The sequence below is a fragment of the Solanum tuberosum genome, unplaced genomic scaffold, assembly GCF_000226075.1.
Source record: "Solanum tuberosum cultivar DM 1-3 516 R44 unplaced genomic scaffold, SolTub_3.0 scf00128, whole genome shotgun sequence".
Taxonomy (NCBI): Eukaryota; Viridiplantae; Streptophyta; class Magnoliopsida; order Solanales; family Solanaceae; genus Solanum; species Solanum tuberosum.
In genome coordinates this window covers 763,921-770,336 of record NW_006239053.1, presented here as the reverse complement: position 1 = coordinate 770,336, position 6,416 = coordinate 763,921, and positions in this window count along the sequence as shown.

Below are 6,416 nucleotides of genomic sequence, written 5' to 3'. Positions count from 1 at the left end.
AATTAAATATTAAATAATAATTATATCATATTATATTATATTAAATACTAAAAATGAAAAGGTGTTTTAAAACGCACTTTAAGAATGTCTCTCCATTCTCCAACATAACTTTTGAGCTTTCTACAGAATTCTAGGCAAACTTTTGGCTTATAAATATCATGTGCATGAGGTAAAATTATTATTGACAAATACATAAGCTAATTCGCCTTTCAAAGGTCAGACGAAAAAAGAAACCAATTTCATCAATTACAGAAAATGCTTAAGCATGAAGATCGTAGATTAAGGTAGAAGGTTGTAGTGGAGTGTTCTCTTTCTTTCTAAAGGGTTTAGGCTTAGTGGTGTCTGTCGTAGTAGTACTTTTATTCTTGTACTGTCTTGCTTTTGCTTTTTACCACCAATTGTTTTTACGATGTTTCGGTTATTGCACTTTTGTTGTTGTTGTTATTATTTTCGTAATAGTTGTTATATTATATTATATTATATTCTCTTCACTGTCATTTTTCTTTTTCATATTTACTCTGATTTGATATACTCGACTCAAGTTGAGGGTCTTCTGAATTGAAGTAAGGTTTGTGCACACCCTACACTCCCTGGACGGATTTCACGAAATATATGTTATTATTATAAAAGAAATAGCTATAAAATCAGACAACAAATTTAAACGTTTGGGCTGAATTGATAAATGTACATCTATTTTGCTTTGTAGCAAGTTTTGTAGAGAAATATGTTATTCATCCTGTTTGATCAGTTATTGATAATTTTTAAGATTTCTTTTGTCTTTAAATTTCAATTCTCTTACTGTATTTAGAGTTAGAGATATTTACATGCATTTACAGTAATCTAGAGCATAAAATTCAATCGGCATATTTCTATATACCATTATGGGGCTATATGATATTAATTTTCTTCACACATTTATTGCTAGATGGTAACTATGTTTGTCCTCTTTTTCGAGTTTATTTCTATTCAACAAATAAATAACCAAAGTAATGAATTACAGTAAACACAATACAAGTTCAAAATTTAAATTTACAAACTTTAAATGGTGTCTCCGTATCATAACAACAAATATTTTCTCAAGTGACATAGCTTTTAAAAGACATTTTTGATTTATTATTTTGTTACACGAATTTTATAATAAAAGCTGAAATTATATATATATATATGCAACGCATGTTCCATATATATATTATGGTGCGTGAAGCAATAAATATGATGTCAAGCACCGTTGATAAATTTTGTCTCAGCTTTTGTCAGAAATAAGTATTATCTTATTCTGGAGAAAAATATGATGCATACTTCGTTATACATAATTTGCAAATTATAGGATTTGTCAGTGCAGTTACTTCCCTCTCACGGTTTGTGCCATTTGTTTTTCCTCTTTAAACTTGTAGCTTCCAAATTCCAAATAAGGATAATTTATTGATTCTATATTTATTTTCTATCTATAATCTATATGAATAAGTCTTACAGATGATGTGTATGTTGTATTTTTCTTCTATTTTTTGTATCTGTTTTCTCTACTAGACTTCACCAATCTAATTTTATGAATTTTTTATCATTATCGTAAGTTTGTATTGTTATTTGGCTCAAATTAGTCATTTGTGACTTTATTGAAAGTGTGTTAACTACTAAAAAAAGTTCAAAAATTACTGATAATAGCTTTAACGGAATTGATTTTATCGATGGTAGCTTCAAAGGAATTGATTTTAAACATTACAATGAGCACCTCATTTGGTGTTTCTTGATGCACATTAAAAAAATATTACTGACTTTACACGAATTGCATAAAATTTTAATTGTTCTAACAAATTTATAAAAATTCACATGGAACACACGTGTCCAGAGACTAGTATGATAATAGTGTCTAAAATATTTATAGAATTTTTTTCTAGCAATCCTATCTAGGTTGTTGGATATCCTTTGGACTCTCCTTAAAAGAATAGTTGTTACCATCAAATGTTGATGTATACCCTTTTAATGATTGAAATTATTCTTAAAAATTTATATACGAATCTTTACTTTTCTATTTAAATTTAATATTTTGACCCATGAATTAGTCAACTCCACCACACGAGGCTGACAAACTGACCAGGGATAGACTAAAGAGTCTTAGTTTTAAATGGGCGTGGAAAATACCAGTCCAACCACACCAAACTAATAATTTGATTTGGACTAATTTCACCGGTCAAACTCATTTTGACGACTCTATTTTAAGATATTTTAGTCAAGACATGTTTCGTGAATTTTTCATAAATATCTTTTACCTCAATTTTCTTGTATTTTCACATATACCTTCCCCACTCCTATTATAAATGAGTGTTTCTATACCTCGAATTCCTCATGATTCAATATATAAATATCTTTTACCTCAATTTTTTTGCATTTTCATATATATCTTTCCCTCATGTTATAAATGAGTGTTCTTATACCTAGAATTCCTCGTGATTCAATCCATAAATATTAGTTGTTTCTTATATTTCCTTATATAGCCTTGTCTCCTACTATAAATGGGTGTTCCTACCCTTCTAATTCTCCATTATGAGTTGTGAAAATCCAAAAATTACAAAGAGTAAGTAAAGGCTTCACTTGATTTGATACAAAGGTATCCTTCTCTTCTGTGTTTTTTTCTTATTTCTTACTAGACACGTACAGGTACCCGTGCGTTGCACGGGTCCAATATTTTAGTATTTTTTATTTTAATTTATATGATATGAGTAAAGTTTAGAAAGGTGATTAAATTTTAATATGATTTTGAGATATTTAAGTAGTTAATTACTTTTGTTTGCCAAATTTAATGTGAAGAGGCCCATACTTAAAGCATTTTTCATATCGATCATTGATTTTTACTCAAAGTAGTTACAAGTTATAAATAAATATTACCGAAATTCAAAATAATAATGTAATAACTATAGAATATGAAATAAAATTAAAATTCATAGCTAAAACGGATTCCATAATTTCGAAGAAACTATACACTAATTAAATTAAAGTAGAACAAAAGAAATAATTATTTAATTTTTTTTCGAAGCACGCTGAAGCAGACACGTCGACGGACACGTTCTTGCTTCGCGTGAAGTCATGAATTTAAAACTAAAAGTCATAGCTAAAAAAATTTCATAATTTCGATAATATTACACTAATTAAATTAAAGTAGAACAAAGGAAATAATACTTTTCTTCTATTTTTTGTGTGTTTTTTCTCTATTAGACTTCATCAATCTCATTTTTATAAATTTTTTATCATTATCATAAGTTTGTATTGTTATTTGGCTCAAATTAGTCATTTGTGACTTTATTGGAAGTGTGTTAACTACTAAACAAAGTTCAAAAATTACTGATAATAGCTTCAACGGAATTGATTTACTGATGGTAGCTTCAAAGTAATTGATTTTAGACATTACAATGTGTCCCTCATTTGGTGTTTCTTGACGCACATTAAAAAAATATTACTCACTTCACACGATTTGCATAAAATTTTAATTGTTCTAACGAATCTATAAAAATTCACATGGAACACACGTGCAACGCACGTGTCCAAAGACTAGTATGATAATAGTGTCTAAAATATTTATAGAAATTTTTTCTAGCAATCCTATCTAGGTTGTTGGATATCCTTTGGACTTATCTCCTTAAAAGCATAGTTGTTACCAATTAAATGTTAATGTATACCCTTTTAACGATTGAAATTATTCTCAAAAATTATATACGAATTTTCACTTTTCTATTTAAATTTAATATGTTGACCCATGAACTAGTTCAACTCCACCACACTGGGCTGACAAACTGACCAGGGATAGACTAAAGAGTCTTAATTTTAAATGGGCGTGGAAAATGCCAGTCCAACCACACCAAACTAATAATTTGACTTGGACTAATTTCACCGGTCAAACTCATTTTGATGACTCTATTTTAAGATATTTTAGTCAAGACATGTTTCGTGAATTTTTCATTAATATTTTTACCACAATTTTCTTGTAATTTCACATATACCTTTTCTACCCTTGTTATAAATGAGTGTTTCTAAACCTCGAATTCCTCGAGATTCAATATATAAATATCTTTTACCTTAATTTTTTTGCATTTTCATACATATTTTTTCCTCATGTTATAAATGAGTGTTCCTGTACCTAGAATTCCTCGTGATTCAATCTATAAATATTGGTTATTTCTTATATTTCCTTATATAGCCTTTTCCCCTACTATAAATGGGTATTCCTACCCCTCTAATTCTCCATTATGAGTTTTGAAAACACAAATATTACAAAGAGTAAGTAAAGGCTTCACTTGATTTGATACAAAGGTATCCTTCTCTTCTCTATTTCTTTCTTATATCTTACTAGACACAGGTGTCCGTGCGTTGCACGGGCCCAATATTTTAGTATTTTTTATTTTAATTTATGTGATATAAGTAAAATTTAGAAAGGTGATTAAATTTTAATATGATTTGATAGATATTTAAGTTGTTAATTACTTTTGTTTGTGCAAATTTAATGTGAAGAGGCCCATACTTAAAGCATTTTTCGTATCGATCATTGATTTTTTACTCAAAGTAGTTACAAATTATAAATAAATATTACCGAAATTCAAAATAATAAAGCAATAACTATAGAATATGAAATTAAAACTAAAAGTCATATTTAAAACGGATTCCATAATTTCGACGAAACTATACACTAATTAAATTAAAGTAGAACAAAGAGAAATTATTTGATATTTTTCCGAAGCACGCTGAAGTAGACACGTCGACGGACACGTGCTTGCTTCAACGTGAAGTCTTGAATTGAAAACTAAAAGTCATAGCTAAAACGGATTTCATAATTTTGAAAAATATTATACACTAATTAAATTAAAGTAGAACAACAGAAATAATATTTTTCTTCTATTTTTTGTGTGTTTTTTCTCTATTAGGCTTCACCAATCTTATTTTTATGATTTTTTTTTTATCATTATTGTAAGTTTGTATTGCTATTTGGCTCAAATTAGTCATTTGTGATTTTATTGGAAATGTGTTAACTACTAAACAAAGTTCAAAAATTACTAATAATAGCTTCAACATAATTGGTTTACTGATGGTAACTTCAAAGTAATTGATTTTAAACATTACAATGTGCCCCTCATTTGGTGTTTCTTGACGCACATGAAAAATATTACTCACTTCACACGATTTGCATAAAATTTTAATTGTTCTAACGAATCTATAAAAATTCACATGGAAAACATGTGCAACGCACGTGTCCAGAGACTAGTATGATAATAGTGCCTAAAATATTTATAGAATTTTTTTCTAGCAATCCTATCTAGGTTGTTGGATATCTTTTGGACTTATCTCCTTAAAAGCATAGTTGTTACCAATCAAATGTTGATGTATACCCTTTTAACGATTGAAAATATTCTTAAAAAATTAAATACGAATCTCCACTTTTATATTTAAATTTAATATTTTGACCCATGAATTAGTCCAACTCCACCATACGAGGCCGACTAACTGACCAGGGATAGACTAAAAAGTCTTAGTTTTAAATGGCCGTGGAAAATGTCAGTCCAACCACACCAAACTATTAATTTGACTTGGGCTAATTTCACCGGTCAAACTCATTTTGACGACTCTATTTTAAGATATTTTAGTTAAGACATGTTTCGTGAATTTTTCATGAATATCTTTTACCACAATTTTCTTGTATTTTCACATATACCTTTTCCACCCCTATTATAAATGAGTGTTTCTAAACCTCGAATTCCTCGTAATTCAATATATAAATATCTTTTACCTCAATTTTTTTGCATTTTCATATATATCTTTCCCTCATTTTATAAATGAGTGTTTCTCTACCTAGAGTTCCTCATGATTCAATCTATAAATATTGGTTATTTCTTATATTTCCTTATATAGCATTTTCCCCTACTATAAATGGGTATTCCTACCCCTTTAATTCTCCATTATGAGTTGTGAAAACACAAAAAATACAAAGAGTAAGTAAAGGCTTCACTTGATTTGATACAAAGGTATCCTTTTCTTCTCTATTTCTTTCTTATATATTACTAGACAAAGGTTCCCGTGCGTTGCACGGGCCCAATAATTTAGTATTTTTTTATTTTAATTTATGTGATATAAGTAAAATTTAGAAAGGTAATTAAATTTTAATATATTTTTTAGATATATAAGTTGTTAATTACTTTTATTTGTGAAAATTTAATGTGAAGAGGCCCATACTTAAAGCATTTTTCGTATCGATCATTGACTTTTTACTCAAAGTAGTTACAAGTTATAAATAAATAATACCAAAATTCAAAATAATAAAGCAATAACTATAGAATATGAAATTAAAACTAAAAGTCATAGCTAAAATAGATTCCATAATTTCAAAGAAACTATACACTAATTAAATTAAAGTAGAACAAAAGAAATAATTATTT